This window comes from Leucoraja erinacea, chromosome 4, assembly GCF_028641065.1.
Source record: "Leucoraja erinacea ecotype New England chromosome 4, Leri_hhj_1, whole genome shotgun sequence".
In the NCBI taxonomy this organism is placed as follows: Eukaryota; Metazoa; Chordata; class Chondrichthyes; order Rajiformes; family Rajidae; genus Leucoraja; species Leucoraja erinaceus.
The window spans coordinates 1,698,804-1,717,130 of record NC_073380.1 but is presented as its reverse complement, the minus strand read 5'-3'; positions in this window follow the sequence as shown (position 1 = coordinate 1,717,130).

Genomic DNA, 18,327 nt, shown 5'->3' with positions numbered 1-18,327 from the left:
CACATATTACCCTTGGTCTCAAGTAGCAATTCAACAACATGAAGGATAAAAGGAAGATTAGTTACACACTGCTGGTATGGATTAAACTCAACAAGCTTTTTATGTCTGTGCTAATTTATGCTGTATTGTCCACGAGGTGTGGTTTGAAAGAAACTTGCTGAAAAATGTATAATTGAAATATATGATTCAGGAATTTGGCAACACAGAGGGCTATTTATGGCCATTATTTCTGTGTAGGACGTGAAGCTGTAATTAATACACAACCTTTAAGAATCCTTGCAAAATAGGAAAAAATAATTTAGGGTGGCACAGTGGTGCAGCGGTAGAGTTGCTGCCTTACAGCCCCAGAGAGCCGGGTTTGATCCTGACTACACGTGCTGTCTATACGGAGTTTGTGCATTTTCCCTGTGACTGTGTGTTTTCTCTGGGTGCTGTGGTTTCCTCCTGCATTCCAAAGATGTGCAAATTTGCAGATTAATTGGCTTCTTGCAGGTTAATTGTTCCTAGATAGAACTAGGATGTAGGATAGAACTAGTATAGGATAGAACTAGTGCACGGTGCTCCCAGTTTGGCATTCACCATTTGATTGTAAGCAACACAAATGGAATATGAGGTGCTGTTCCTCCAGTTTTGCATGTGTCCTCACTCTGCCTTGGCAGAAAATGTGCAAACACTCAGCTAAAAGGTTACCTAGTCTATGGTTGGTCTCATTGATGTGATGAAGACTACACTGAATGCAACAGACAAGGTTAGTGGAGATGTACTTGGACCTTTGGCTCAGCTGGAAAGGCTGCTGGAGTCCCTGGATGGAATTGAGAGAGGAGGTATAGGGACAGTTGTTACATCTCCTGTACTTGATGGGGAAGGAGCAGGTTGGGTGGGAAAGTGTTTAGGAACTAAATAGTTGCAGAGAGATTGGTCTCTATGGAAAGCAGAAAGAGGATGGGACAGGAAGATGTGATTCATGAAGATAGCAGAAAGGTTGTTAGGATGTAAGGTAAGGACCAGGGGAGCACTATCCTTATTCCATCAGGAGGAGGGGAAGATGGAGAGGGTTCAAGAATAAAATTGCAGGACACAGAGGAGACATGGATGAGGGCTCCAAGCACAACGACAGGAATTAAACCACATTTCCTGACGAAAGAGGCCATCTCAGATATCCTAGAGTGGAAAGCCTCATCTTGGGAACGGATACTGAGGAGATGGATAAATAGAGAGTCCTTGCAAGAGGCAGACTAGGAGGAGGTGTAGTTAAGGAGTGGGAGATGTGGGAGTTAGTTAGTTTGTAATAGATGTCAATCAATAGTATGGAGTAATGTAATGTCTCCCTGTAATGGAGACAGAGAGATCGAGAAAGAGGAGGGACGTGTCGATAGTCTGTTGTTATCAGGTAGCTAAGTCAAAAACGTGGACAGAAAAGACATACGATTAATGCACAAGTATAAGTGGAAATGAAGCAGAGAGGCTAGAAACATATGATTATGTGGCAGGATCAATGGCATCTGGCACGATTCAATGGTTTATTTCTAGTCATGTGAATAGAGATACAGTGAAATGGTTGTTCTATAATTTCAAACCTCTCTTTCCACCACAATCATCTTGCTGCAAATATTAACCATTGGCAAGGCAGATATTTTTTTGCCAAGGCAATGGTCATTGGCACTGAAACTTATATAAGTAGAAAGAAAGTTACTGGAGGAAATTCTGAGGTACAGGATATGCCAGCATTTGAAAAGACAAAGACTGATAAGGGATATTCAGCCTGGCTGGGAAATTGTGTAACTGGGAAATAATGTCTCCCAAATTTGATAGATTTTTTTTGAAGAGTTGACAAAGAGATTTGATGGGCTGAGAAATGGCAGATGGAGTTTAATCTTGATAAATGTGATACATTTTAGGATTACTAATGAAGCTAGGATATACATCATGAACGGTGCAATACTGGGAAGCAAAAAACAAACCGCTGGAAGAACTCCGCAGATCAGGCAGCATCTGTGGAGGGAATGGACTGATGATGCGTCTGATTGGGATCCTTCTTCAGATTAGGAAGTATTATCGAACCTTGATACTAAAATTCAAAGATCCTTGAAGGTGGCAGCGCAGGTAGACAATACGGTTAAGAAGGCTATGGGAATACTAGTGTTCAATTGGCCGGTGCATTGAATATAAAAGCAGCGAATGTTTGTTCCAACTTTAAAAAAACATAGGACTGAACTCAGCTGGAGTACTGCAGCCCTTCTAATCACCACACTCTAAGAAAGATGTGATAGTGCTAAAGCAAATGCAGAGGAGATTCATCAGGATTTTGCTTAGGGTGAAGAATTTTAGTTCAGGCTCAGACTGTTTACCCTGTAACAGAAGAGGTTAAGAGGGGACATAAAGTTATAGTGCCAAAAGCAGGAAATCAGGCCCTTTGGCCCAACCCATCCATCTAAATTACTTAACCAACCTACTTCCCACCTGCCTGTGTTAGCTCATATCCCTCCAAACCTTTCCCTTTCACGCAGTTATCCAAGTGCCTTTTAAATGCTAAAATTGTACCTGCCTCTATCACTTCCTCTGGCAGCTCCTTCCAAATACGCGCCACCTCTGGGTGAAAATGTTTTCCCTCGTGTCCCTTTTAAATATTTTCCCTCAGGTTAAATTGTTGATGCGTCTAAAAATTACGAGGGCTATAGCTAGACTATAGGAACCTTTCCCCCTTATCAGAGGTGAATAAATGAAGAGGGCCCAGTAAGTCCGAGATGCATTAGCAAGAGCTGCGACACCTGTGCGATTGGTGGTGACCTAGTGTAAAAGTAGTGCCAGTTAGAGTGGAAATGCGCATTTTCATAGATTTCATAGAATTGTGAAGCATAATAAAGGCCATTTGGCCTAACATGTCCATGCTGACCAGTGGGCATCCTTCCTGGTTTCATTCCATTTCCCAACACTTGGTCCATTGCCTTCTTCTCCTCTGTTATCATGCTTCTGAATTATTCTTCCACAAGTTAGGGTACATACTCGATTTCCTTCTACCTCATTGCGGACATTGGACTTTGTCTCTGAAACTGTTACGCTCCCATGCTGAGAACTATATTCTGCACACTGAATCTTTCCCTTGGTTCCTTCTTTTGTACTAAGTGTGGATTGATTCTATTTAGTTATGGTATTATCTGATCTGATTGGATAGTGTGCAAAACAAAGCTTTTCATTATACCTCAGTCTACCGGACAATAATAAAATAAATAATAACCTATACCTATACCTAGGTGATTCAAGTGTTCATCTAAGCATTTCTTAAATGCTGTCAGTGAAACAGCTTCAACTACTTTCTGCGGCAGGGCATTGAGCTACTTGACACTCACAGTTTGAACAACGTACCCCTCATACCACCTGAAAATCTATAACCCCTTACCTAAATCTCTGTCCTCTACTTTTATTTACCTCTGATATGCAGAAAGGTTTCCTACAGTGTACTCTTTCTATGTCCCTAACAATTTTATAAACCTCAATCGTATCTCCTCTTAAACTCCTCTATTACAGAGAGAACAATCCTTGCTTAACTGGTCTCTCATAATAACTGGACCTCTCCAGACCTCTGCATTCTTTCCAGTGCTATCCCATCCTTGCTATAGCATAGTGACCATAGCATAGGCTTTTTATAAAGATAGAGCACAAACTCCCTACTTCTGTATTCAACATGCAAGTAAGGAATCCCATTATCCAATATGCCACTTTCAAGGATGTATTGTCTTTTACTCCAGTCCCTCTGTTTTTCTAACTAAGACTCTACCATTCATGGTATATGTCACAGCATCATTAGGACTCTCAAAATGCATCATCATTAATGGCGTTGAGCTCCAACTTCCATTTTTCAGCCAACTTCACCAACATATCAATGTATCCCTGCAGCCCAAGACTACTTTTCACACCATCAGCAATTCATCAAATTTTCAAGCCTTTCTTGAACTTACTGATCATGCCTGCATTTCCATATCCAAGTAATTAATGCATATTACAAACAGCAAGTACCCCAGCACCAATCCTTGTGGAATAGAGTAACAGGCATCTATTCACAAAAACAACCCTTATAAATCAACCCTTGGATTCTTAATACTGTCATATTTGGATCCAATTTGATAATTCGCCGTGGATCTCATGAGCCCCTAATCTTTTGAATGTGTCTCCATTGTGGGATTTTGTCAAAGACCTTACTGAAGTCCCATGTAAATCACATCTACTGTTCCATCTTCATCGATACAGTTTCTTACCTCTTTAAATCAAATTGGTCAGATAGGATGTGCCTTTGACAAAGCCACATATAACCATATAACAATTACAGCACGGAAACAGGCCATCTCGGCCCTACAAGTCCGTGCCGAACAACTTTTTTTCCCTTAGTCCCACCTGCCTGCACTCATACCATAACCCTCCATTCTCTTCTCATCCATATGCCTATCCAATTTATTTTTAAATGATACCAACGAACCTGCCGCCACCACTTCCACTGGAAGCTCATTCCACACCGCTACCACTCTCTGAGTAAAGAAGTTCCCCCTCATGTTACCCCTAAACTTCTGTCCCTTAATTCTGAAGTCATGTCCTCTTGTTTGAATCTTCCCTATTCTCAAAGGGAAAAGCTTGTCCACATCAACTCTGTCTATCCCTCTCATCATTTTAAAGACCTCTATCAAGTCCCCCCTTAACCTTCTGCGCTCCAGAGAATAAAGACCAAACTTATTCAACCTATCTCTGTAACTTAGTTGTTGAAACCCAGGCAACATTCTAGTAAATCTCCTCTGTACTCTCTCTATTTTGTTGACATCCTTCCTATAATTGGGCGACCAAAACTGTACACCATACTCCAGGTTTGGTCTCACCAATGCCTTGTACAATTTTAACATTACATCCCAGCTTCTATACTCAATGCTCTGATTTATAAAGGCTAGCATACCAAAAGCTTTCTTTACCACCCTATCTATATGAGATTGTCTCTGATTAGTTCATTGTCTGTCTCTGATTAGCTCTTACCTTTCCAAATAATTGTTAACTAGACTAAGACTCACTGGGCAGGCTTTGATGAGCATCATATTCAGGGCCGGATTTAGATGAAGAGAGCCCCTAAGCTGTTCCACTTGTGAGGACCATCCCAATCCCCCACCCCCACAACTAGAGGAAGATGGTCCACCAGATTGACATCAATTTGCAGCCGAGCGTGGCGAATGAGATAAGGGGTTGGAAAGCTGCGTCTATTTATTTATTTATTTATTTATTGCCAGTGCTAGTGTCGAGTTATTGACTTAAAACACTATTATTCTGAATTGGAGGGCAAGGAAAATTACTGAAGGGTTGTTTGAAAACTACAGTGCGCTGTGACAGCAAATGTAAGAAAAGCCTATGACGGTGTCAAAAATATTATACACCTTGCAGGGCTCTCACTTAATTTTTTTTCTCTGTTGTCAGCCGGGCAACCTTGGCAGCTTTTTACGTTGCCAAATGACAGTTTAGGTGGTCATTTAAGACGGCTTGCATGACACGTGCGATAATGTGCTCAGACGAAATGCGTAGTTACCAGCCGGAATTGTGCTCAATGAAGCATTCACATATTATTTCTGCTTCAAATAAAGTCACAAACTAAACATATTCACCAATCAAGACATGATATATACCACAATGACATGCAGCAAAATTGTAATACAGTATCTCAACTCTTTTTACACGTTGCAATGAATGCAATTTCTATTATTTCTTTCCACTTCCAAACAAAAATGTGGTTGGATTATTCAGCGTATGATCAACCTCGCTGAGACCAAGCGCAGGCTTGGCGATCGCTTCGCACAACATCTCCACTCAGTTTGCAATAACCAACCTGATCTCCTGGTGGCTCAGCACTTCAACTCCCCTTCCCATTCCGAATTTGACCTTTCTGTCCTGGGCCTCCTCCATGGCTAGAGTGAGGCCCACCGCATATTGGAGGAGCAGCACCTCATATTTGCTTGGGTAGATTACACCCCAGCGATATGCACATTGGCTTCTCTAATTTCAGCTAGTCCTTGCTTTCTCCCTCCTTCCCCTCCCATTCCCAGCTCTCCCACAGCCTACTGTCTCTTCCTTTCTTTTACGTGCCCCCCCCCACCCCGACATCAATCTGAAGAAGGGTCTCGACCCGAAACCATATAAACATATAACAATTACAGCACGGAAACAGGCCATCTCGGCCCTACAAGTCCGTGCCAAACACCAATTTTCCCCTAGTCCCATCTACCTGCACTCAGACCATAACCCTGCATTCCTTTCCCATCCATATACCTATCCAATTTATTTTTAAATGATAAAATCGAACCTGACTCCACCACTTCCACTGGAAGCTCATTCCACACAGCTACCACTCTCTGAGTAAAGAAGTTCCCCCTCATGTTATCCCTAAACTTCTGTCCCTTAATTCTGAAGTCATGTCCTCTTGTTTGAATCTTCCCTACTCTCAATGGGAAAAGCTTATCCATGTCAACTCTGTCTATCCCTCTCATAATTTTAAAGACCTCTATCAACCCCCTTAACCTTCTGCGCTCCAATGAATAAAGGCCTAACTTATTCAACCTTTCTCTGTAACTTAGTTGCTGAAATCCAGGCAACATTCTAGTAAATCTCCTCTGTACTCTCTCTATTTTGTTGACATCCTTCCTATAATTGGACGACCAAAATTGTACACCATACTCCAGAATTGGTCTCATCAATGCCTTGTACAATTTTAACATTACATCCCAACTCAATGCTTTGATTTATAAAGGCTAGCACACCAAAAGCTTTCTTTACCATCCTATCTACATGAGATTCAACCTTCAGGGAACTATGCACAGTTATTCCTAGATCCCTCTGTTCAGCTGCATTCCTCAATTCCCTACCATGTACTATGTACGTCCTATTTTAATTTGTCCTGCCAAGATGTAGCACCTCACACTTATCAGCATTAAACTCCATCTGCCATCTTTCAGCCCATTCTTCCAAATGGCCTAAATCTCTCTGTAGACTTTGGAAATCTACTTCATTATCCACAACGCCACCTATCTTAGTATCATCTGAATATTTACTAATCCAATTTACCACACCATCATCCAGATCATTGATGTACATGACAAACAGCAGTGGACCCAACACAGATCCCTGAGGCACCCCACTAGTCACCGGCCTCCAACCTGACAAACAGCCATCCACCATTACTCTCTGGCATCTCCCATTCAGCCACTGTTGAATCCATCTTGCTACTCCTGCATTAATACCCAACAATTGAACCTTCTTAACCAACCTTCCATGAGGAACCTTGTCAAAGGCCTTACTAAAGTCCATATAGACAACATCCACTGCTTTGCCCTCATCATTTTCCCCAGTAACGTCTTCAAAAAATTCAAGAAGATTAGTCAAACATGACCTTCCAGGCACAAATCCATGCTGACTGTTCTTAATCAGACCCTGTTTATCCAGATGCATATATATATTATCTCTAAGTATCCTTTCCATTAATTTGCCCACCACTGAAGTCAAACTAACAGGTCTATAATTGCTAGGTTTACTCTCAGAACCCTTTTTAAACAATGGAACAACATGCGCAGTACTCCGGCACTATTCCCGTTTCTAATGACATTTGAAATATTTCTGACATAGCGCTTGCTATTTCTACACTAACATCCCTCAATGTCCTAGGGAATATCCTGTCCGGAACTGGAGACTTACCCACTTTTATATTTTTCAAAAGTGTCAGTACTTCTTTTTCTTTGAATCTCATAGTTTCCATAGCTACTCTACTTGTTTCCCTTACCTCACATAATTCAATATCCTTCTCCTTGGTGAATACCGAAGAAAAGAAATTGTTCAATATCTCCCCCATCTCTTTTGGCTCTGCAGATAGCTGTCCACTCTGTCTCTCTAATGGATCAATTCCGTCGTCTATTCCTTCACTCCAACCTGACTTCTTCAATTTCAGGTAATCCCTGCTTTCTCCTCCCCTTCCCTGCTCACCCTCAGCCCACTGTCTCCGCCTCTTCCTTTCTTCTTCCCGTCCCCCCCACCCTCACATCAGCCTGGAGAAGGGTCTCGATCCGGAACGGTGCCCATTTCCTTCGCTCCATAGATGCTGCCTCACCCACTGAGTTTCTCCAGAACTTTTGTCTCCCCATTCACACAAGTTCTGTTATCCCACTTTCCTCACCCACGCCCTACACATTAGGGGCAATTTTACAGAGACAAGTTAACCTACAAAGCCAATGCATCTTTGGGATGTGGGAGGAAACCTACACGCTTGCGGGGAGAATGTGCAAATTCAACACAGACTGTGCCCGAGGACAGGATCGAACACAGATCCCCGGCGTGTGAGTCCACCAGCTGTGCCACTATATTTTGTTTTCCAACACACAAAAAATTATACGTTGATAACTTTGGTTACTAAAAAAATGAAACTATCCATTTTCAGTCTTAAATCTCTAAGTGACGCTATGTCCCCCTTTACAGCTACTGTATGTTTTAATTAAGTTCAAGACTATGGGGCAGTACATTGGCCATAAAGTTGCTGCCTAAAAGTGCCAGAGACCCGGAATTGATCCTGAATATGGGTGCTGTCTGTATGGAGTTTGCTCCTTTTCCCTTTGATCGCATGGGTTTTCTCCGGGTGCTCTTGTTTCCTTCCACATTCCAAAGGTGTGCAGGAACCTTTTTCAGACCCAACCCAAAACGTAATATTTTCCTTTTGTCCAGAGATTCTGTCTGACCTGTTGAGTTACTCCAGCTTTTTGTGTCTATCTTCAGTTTAAACCAGCATCTGCAGTTCCTTCCTACACACACGATACTATACGATAGAACTTTATTAATCCCAGGAGGGAAATTGTGTGTGTGTGTGTGGGGGATATATATATATCTCACACGCGCTCTCTATATATATATATATATGTGTATCTATATATATATATATATAGTCAGTCTCTCTCTCTATGTGTGTGTATGTATATATATATATATATATATATATATATATATATTTATATATATATATATATATATATATATATATATATATATATATATATATATATATATATATATATATATATATATATATATATATATATATATATATATATATATATATATATATATATATATATATATATATATATATATATATATATATATATATATATATATATATATATATATATATATATATATATATATATATATATATATATATATATATATATATATATATATATATATATATATATATATATATATATATATATATATATATATATATATATATATATATATATATATATATATATATATATATATATATATAGATATATATATATATATATATCTATATATATATATATATATATATATATATATATATATATATATATATATATATATCTATATATATATATATATATATATATATATATATGTGTGTATATATATATATATATATATATATATATGTATGTATATATATATGTGATATATATATATATATATATATATATATATATCTATATATATATATATATATATATATATATGTATATATATATATATATATATATATATATATATATATATATATATATATATATATATATATATATATATATATATATATATATATATATATATATATATATATATATATATATATATATATATATATATATCTATATATATATATATATATATATATATATATATATATATATATATATCTTTATATATATATATATATATATCTATATCTATATATATCTATATATATATATATATATATATCTATATATATATATATATATATATATATATATATATATATATATATATATCTATATATATATATATATATATATATCTATATCTATATACAGGTGCACAACCTTTTATCCGAAAGCCTTGGGACCAGACACTTTTCGTAATTCAGAATTTGTCGGCCTTCGGAATGGAATTTTTTTAGCGTAGATTTTAATGGCTGGCTCAGTGGTAGAGTGCTCGGCTCATATCCGCAAGGTCGCGAGTTTGCGCCTTGATCCCGGCAGTTACTCGGTCGCGAGTTTGAGTCTTCAATGTTGTTTTTTCTTGCAGAATAAATGTCTGTATGAAATGCAGTGTGTTGAATGAATTCCTGAATTTGTAAATGTGCCCGCAGCATTGAATCACCTCTCGCACTCATGTCACCCTAGCGGGGCTACATGCCCTTAGGCGGCCTAGCTAGGTCGCGGGTTTGCGCCTCGATCCTGGCAGCTCAAAACCCCCCTCCCGCTCCAACTCCAGAGGAATCCGCTCCTCGATGGGCCACTACGGCGACAAGTAGCAGTTCGCCCACAGCCCGAGCTGCGCGACCCCAAGAACAAGACGTCCCTTGCACACCATCAGCTTCTGCCCATACACTGCGTGTTCCTCTGGAGTTGGAACGGGGCTGGGCTGGAGTTGCTGATCTGGGATCTCCGTGCTTGCAGTGGGCCTGGGGGTCGGTGTCCCGATGAGGGGGGCGCAGCTCGGGGAACGGCTTCTGGTGGTACTGACGTCTCCGGCCAGTTTGCAGTTTTCCTCTGGAGTTGGAACGGGGCTGGGCTGCTGCTGGCTGTGGGTCTCTGGGATCTCCGTGCTTGCAGTGGGCCTGGGGGTCGGTATCCCGTTGGTCCTGACGTCTCCGGTGACTGGCACTGTGCTGCTAGCATCGCCGACGTGAAGACAGTGCAAAGCCCCCGCGCCGGTGCGGGGAGGGAAGGGAAGGGGTCACACACATGGCCGGGAAGCAGAGGGGTGTAGGTGGGGTGAAACTGAAGGGAGCGACAATCTGCTGCTGCCTGCACGCTGAGTTAAAAAGTTCCCACGCAAGACTCACGATACACTGTGTATCATGTCTACTGTGGGAACTTTTTAACTCAGCGGGCAGGTAGCAGCATATTGTCAATTATTAACCCTCCCGCGTAATATACCCTCACCTTCTCTTTTATGAATGGGGATTTAGTTCCCCTTTCTTCGAGGACCGACCGGAGGTTCCGCTGTCACCTCTGCGGGCCGCCCTCGGTGAACGTTTTCAAGGACCTTTCTTCAAAGACCGAAAAAATGTCCGCTATTCGGAGGTTTTCGTTATTTGGATCTTCGGATAAAAGGTTGTGCACCTGTATATATATATATATATATCTATATATATATCTATATATATATCTTTATATATATATATATATCTTTATAAAATTCTTAAGGGGTTGGACAGGCTAGATGCAGGAAGATTGTTCCCGATGTTGGGGAAGTCCAGGACCAGGGGTCACAGCTTAAGGATAAAGGGGAAATCCTTTAAAACTGAGATGAGAAGAACTTTTTTCACACAGAGAGTGGTGAATCTCTGGAACTCTCTGCCACAGAGGGTAGTTGAGGCCAGTTCATTGGCTATATTTAAGAGGGAGTTAGATGTGGTCCTTGTGGCTAAGGGGATCAGGGGGTATGGAGAGAAGGCAGGTACGGGATACTGAGTTGGATGATCAGCTATGATCATATTGAATGGCGGTGCAGGCTCGAAGGGCCGAATGGCCTACTCCTGCACCTAATTTCTATGTTTCTATGTTTCTATATATCTATATCTACATATATCTATATCTATATCTATATATATATATATATCTATATATATATATATATATATATATATATATATATATATATATATATATATATATATATATATATCTATATATCTATATATATATATCTATCTATCTATATATCTCATCTATCTATATCTCTATCTCTATCTCTATCTCTATCTCTATCTATATATATATATGGTAGACCAAGTGCAGACCCACCACCCTCCCCCCCCCCCCCCCCCCGCACTCAAGCTAATTACCCGCTTGCCCCCTTGATATTATATTAATATTATTAATTTGCTCCTTTTACCCCATAACCACCCTATCTACTGATGCATAGCCCCCAACTTGCAGTCACATCTAGAGAGGGGGGAGGGAGTGGGCGGGGTAGAGAGTGAGGGCACAGAGAGAAGAGACAGAGAGAGAGACAGAGACACAGAGAGAGGGGAAAGAGGGATGGGGGGTGGAGAGGATGATAAGAGGGAGGGTGGGTGAGGGGGGAAAGGTGGGGGAGGAGGTGAGAGAGGGGACGGCTGTAGGTGGCGGCGTTCTCTCGGAAATCGCAGCACAGATGGCCAAAACCGGTCAAGAACAGATTTTTAGTAATATATATATATATATATATATATATATAATCTAAAAATATATATATATATACACACACGCACGCACACACACACACACACACACACACACACACACACACACACACACACACACATACACACACACACACACACACACACACACGTATTTATATAGTTATATATTCATTTATAAATATACACCTTGTTTTCTCGTTTATAACATTGTTTACAGAGTTCTATATTTACATATTCTATTGTGCTGCTGCGAGTAAGGATTTCATTGTTCTAACTGGGACGTGAGAGAATAAAACACTCTTGACTTGACTTACTCTGATAATGTGTGGGATAGAACGTGTACGGGTGATCGGTGTTCAGCATGGACTCGGTGGGCCGAAGGGCCTGTTTCCACGCTGTATCTTTAAATTAAACTAAAAACACGAAAACCAGAGGGAGTCTAAAGAAGGGTCTGCACCCGAAACACCACCCAATTTCTTCTATCCAGAGATGCTGGCTGCTCCATGGAGTTCCCCCACACAATTAAAGCATGGAATAGTCTTCACCCTACCATAGTTACCCAACCAGACGCAACTACATTTAAGGTACCTATTTTTTCCCCAAGAACCCTTTTTTGCTTAAGTCCAAGTCAAGAGTCAAGGGAGTTTTATTGTCATGTGTCCCAGATTGGACAATGAAATTCTTGCTTGCTGCAGCACAACAGAATATGTAAACATAATACAGAACAGGAGATAAAAGTTCAGTGTGTTTATATACCATAGACCATATATGTATACATAATAAATAAACAGATAAAATGCAATAGGCTGTTATTGTTCAGCCCTCCATCACCTCCAGTTTAAATTCCATTTAGAATATTTATGGAGGACCAGGAAACCAGAAGCAAGAGTTACTCCAGGGAGTTAATGCAGATCCAGGCTCAGTGAGTGATTCTGCGTTGGTTTTCAGTGGTCGCGGCGAGGCGGCGACCGGACAGCAATGGCGGCCAGATCTCCCACAATTCAAAGCGAGGGAGAAAAAGCCCAACGCCGACCAGTTGCCGTGGCAGTGCACATGCGCAGGGCGGCCGATGATGTGCTGGCCATGGTTGTGCACATGTACCGCGGGGAGGATGTACTGGCCGTAGCAGTGCGCATGTGCAAGGCGGCCTGCCGTGCTGGCGGATGAGGAGCGAGTGTAGAGCGGAGACCCAGCGACCCGGACACGGATACGGATGGCTGGTGGCGACGGAGATTGGCAGACAGAGAGAGAGATAGAGAGGGGGGCCCGCCCAGAGTTGAATGGCAGGTGTCCTGCCTTGGCCGGAGGCCTCCTAGATTTCGAGGCCCTAGGCTTCAGCCTATGAAACCTAGTGGTAAATCCGGCTCTGCGAGGCCCCCCTAGATCTCGAGGCCCTAAGCTTAAACTTGTCAAGCTTATACGTAAATCCGCCCTGGTGAGGATGGTGAGTAGTGATCGTGAGGTTATTTTTCATTCTTAGCAGAAGGATATGGGAAAATAATGAAATAGCAGCTAGGGCTTTGATATGTTCTTCCTGTAGGATTGGCCACTCCTTCCTACACAGTATTGGCCACTGTACAGTCCTCTGGGACCCCGGCTGAGGATAGAGAAGAAACAAAGATCCTTGTCAAGGCCCCTGCAATCTCCTCTCTTGCATCCCTCAATAACCGGGGCAAGGTCCCATTAAGCCCTGGGGATTTACCCACCGTACCCACCAAAATATTTTTCAGAGCCTAAGCACCACCTCCTTCTCAATCTCAAACTGCCTGAGACATGCATTAGGATATTTGTCTTTTCTACATTGATCGCGCTGTCTTCCATGTCCTTCTCCTTGGTGAATACAGATGCAAATTCCTCGTATAATACCTCAAGTCAAGTCAAGTTTATTCGTCACATACACATACGAGATGTGCAGTGAAATGAAAAGTGGCAATGCTTGCGGATTGTGTAAAAAAAACCCTACAAAACAGAAACCCATATTCACATATTAAATATTTGTGGGAGGAAAAAAAGAAAAAAGCAGCAATTTAAAAAAGACACCACACAACAGTAAAGTTGTGTATACTAAAGTTAGTCCTTGGTGAGATAGGAGTTTACAGTCCTAATAGCCTCTGGGAAGAAACTGTTTCTCACCCTCTCCGTTTTCACAGCATGGCAACGGAGGCGTTTGCCTGACCGTAGCAGCTGGAACAGTCCGTTGCTGGGGTGGAAGGGGTCTCCCATGATCTTGTTGGCTCTGCAGTTGCACCTCCTGGTGTATAGTTCCTGCAGGGGGGCGAGTGTAGTTCCCATAGTGCGTTCAGCCGAACGCACTGCTCTCTGCAGAGCCTTCTTGTCCTGGGCAGAGCAATTCCCAAACCAAATTGTGATGTTTCCGGACAAGATGCTTTCCACCGCCGCTGAGTAGAAGCACTGGAGGATCCTCGGAGACACTCTGAATTTCCTCAATTGCCTGAGGTGGTAAAGGTGCTGCCTTGCTTTACTCACCAGTGCTGCAGCGTGTGATGTCCATGTCAGATCCTCTGAGATGTGGACTCCCAGATATTTAAAGCAGCTCACCCTATCCACAGGATCCCCATTTATCCTCAATGGTCCTCGGATGATAGAAACATAGAAATTAGGTGCAGGAGTAGGCCATTCGGCCCTTCGAGCCTGCACCGCCATTCAATATGATCATGGCTGATCATCCAACTCAGTATCCCATCCCTGCCTTCTCTCCATACCCACTGATCCCTTTAGCCCCAAGGGCCACATCTAACTCCCTCTTAAATATAGCCAATGAACTGGCCTTAACTACCTTCTGTGGCAGAGAATTCCAAAGATTCACCACTCTCTGTGTGAGAAATGTTTTTCTCATCTGTCCTAACAGCCTTCCCTCTTATCCTTAAACTGTGACCCCTAGTTCTGGACTTCCCCAACATCGGGAATAATCTTCCTGCATCTAGCCTGTCCAACCCCCTTAAGAATTTAGTAAGTTTATATGATGTGCCCTCCTAATGTCCACAATCAGCTCCTTGGTTTTTTTGATGTTCAAGAGGAGGCTGTTGTCCTGACACCAGAGTGCCAGATCAGCCACCTCCTCCATGTAGGCCTTCTCATCGTTATTGGAGATCAGACCCACCACCACAGTGTCATCAGCAAACTTGATTATAGAGTTGGAGCTGAACCTAGCCACACAATCATGTGTGTACAGGGAGTACAATAGGGGGCTGAGGACGCAACCTTGGGGGGATCCTGTGCTCAGGGTGAGGGACTTCGATGTATTCCTTCCCATCTTGACTACCTGGGGCCTGGCGGTGAGAAAGTCCAGGACCCAGGCACACAGGGAGGTGTTGAGCCCCAATTCCAGCAGCTTCTCGGAAAGTCTGGTGGGGACTATCCGGTTGAAGGCTGAACAGAAGTCTATGAACAGCATCCTCACGTAGTCCCCCTTCTGGCTCTCAAGATGAGAGAGAGCGGTGTGCAAGACCTGGGAGACCGCATCGTCCGTGGATCAGTTCGGACGGTATGCGAATTGTAGCGGGTCCATGTTGCGAGGGAGGAAGGTGCAGATGTGTTTCTTGACCAGCCTCTCAAAGCATTTCACGACTACCGAGATGAGGGCCACCGGACGGTAGCCATTCAGTCAAGCTGGGGAGGCATTTTTAGGTACAGGTACAATGACGGATCTTTTGAAGCAGGCAGGGACCACGGACTTGGCCAGGGAGAGGTTAAATATTGTAGTGAGCACCGCAGCTAGCTGTGTAGCACAGGACTTGAGTAGTCATCCCGAGATGCCATTTGGGCCTACAGCTTTCCCCGTGTTCACCCGTGTCAGAGCCCTCCTCACGTCATGCTCGGACAATGAGAATGTGTGCACATGCTCAGCGTTGGACCTCCCTTCAGCTTCGATAGCCAGCACGCTGGCGGTGTTGTCGTTAGTCGGCAGACCTGGGATGATGTTGCCCATCTCGAAACGAATGTAGAGGGTAGATCCTCCGATTCTAAGCATAGATTCCCTCCTTTATCTTTGAGCATTCCTACCTTTTACCTGGTCAACCTCTTACTTTTAACAAATGTATAAACATTCTTGGGACTTTCCTTAATCCAATCGCCAATGACATTTCTGGCCCATCTAGTCACCCGTTTGAGTTCTTTCATACTCGCTTTACATCTGATGCCACTTTCTGATCAAGAGAAAAAATTAGTTAAAACCAATGCAGGTCCCTTGCAGTCAGAAACAGGTGAATTGATCATGGGGAACAAGGACATGGCAGACCAATTGAATAACTACTTTGGTTCTAAGTCACTAAGGAAGACATAAATAATCTGCCGGAAATAGCAGGGGACCGGGGGTCAAATGAGATTGAGGAACTGAGTGAAATCCAGGTTAGCCGGGAAGTTATGTTAGGTAAATTGAATGGATTAAAGGCCGATAAATCCCCAGGGCCAGATAGGCTGCATTCCAGAGTACTTAAGGAAGTAGCCCCAGAAATAGTGGATGCATTAGTGATAATTTTTCAAAACTCTTTAGATTCTGGAATAGTTCCTGAGGATTGGAGGGTAGCTAATGTAACCCCACTTTTTAAAAAGGGAGGGAGAGAGAAAACGGGGAATTACAGACCAGTTAGTCTAACATCGGTGGTGGGGAAACTGCTAGAGTCAGTTATTAAAGATGGGATAGCAGCACATTTGGAAAGTGGTGAAATCATTGGACGAAGTCAGCATGGATTTATGAAAGGTAAATCATGTCTGACGAATCTTATAGAATTTTTCGAGGATGTAACTAGTAGAGTGGATAAGGGAGAACCAGTGGATGTGTTATATCTGGACTTTCAGAAGGCTTTTGACAAGGTCCCACATAAGAGATTAGTATGCAAACTTAAAGCACACGGTATTGGGGGTTCAGTATTGATGTGGATAGAGAACTGGCTGGCAAACAGGAAGCAAAGAGTAGAAGTAAACGGGTCCTTTTCAGAATGGCAGGCAGTGACTAGTGGGGTACCGCAAGGCTCAGTGCTGGGACCTCAGCTATTTACAATATATATTAATGACCTGGATGAGGGAATTGAATGCAACATCTCCAAGTTTGCAGATGACATGAAGCTGGGGGGCAGTGTTAGCTGTGAGGAGGATGATAGGAGGTTGGAAGGTGGCTTGGGTAGGTTGGGTGAGTGGGCAAATGCATGGCAGATGCAGTATAATGTGGATAAATGTGAGGTTATCCACTTTGGTAGCAAAAACAGGAAAGTAGACTATTTTCTGAATGGTGGCCGATTAGGAAAAGAGGAGATTCAATGAGACCTGGGTGTCATGGTACACCAGTCATTGGAAGTAGGCATGCAGGTGCAGCAGGCAGTGAAGAAAGCGAATGGTATGTTAGCATTCATAGCAAAAGGATTTGAGTATAAGAGCAGGGAGGTTCTACTGCAGTTGTACAGGGTCTTGGTGAGACCACACCTGGAGTATTGGATACAGTTTTGGTCTCCTAATCTGAGGAAAGACATTCTTGCCATAGAGTTGACTTGACTTGAGTTGACTTGACTTGACGTGAGGGAGTACATAGAAGGGTCACCAGACTGATTCCTGGGATGGCAGGACTTTCATATGAAGAAAGACTGGATAGGCTCGGCTTGTACTCGCTAGAATTTAGAAGAATCTTAAGGGGTTGGACAGGCTAGATGCAGGAAGATTGTTCCCGATGTTGGGGAAGTCCAGAACAAGGGGTCACAGTTTAAGGATAAGGGGGAAGTCTTTTAGGACCGAGATGAGAAAAACATTTCTCACACAGAGAGTGGTGAATCTGGAATTCTCTGCCACAGAAGGTAGTTGAGGCCAGTTCATTGGCTATATTTAAGAGGGAGTTAGATGTGGCCCTTGTGGCTAAAGAGATCAGTGGGTATGGAGAGAAGGCAGGTACAGGATACTGAGTTGGATGATCAGCCATGATCATATCGAATGGCGGTGCAGGCTCGAAGGGCCGAATGGCCTACTCCTGCACCTATTTTCTATGTTTCTATGTTTATTAAACCTGACATGTGCTTCTTTTTTCTTCCTGACTAAATTTGGAACCTCCTTGGTCATTGACAAAAATAAATTGCAAAGCTTCAAGAAGACAGAATGTGATAGGG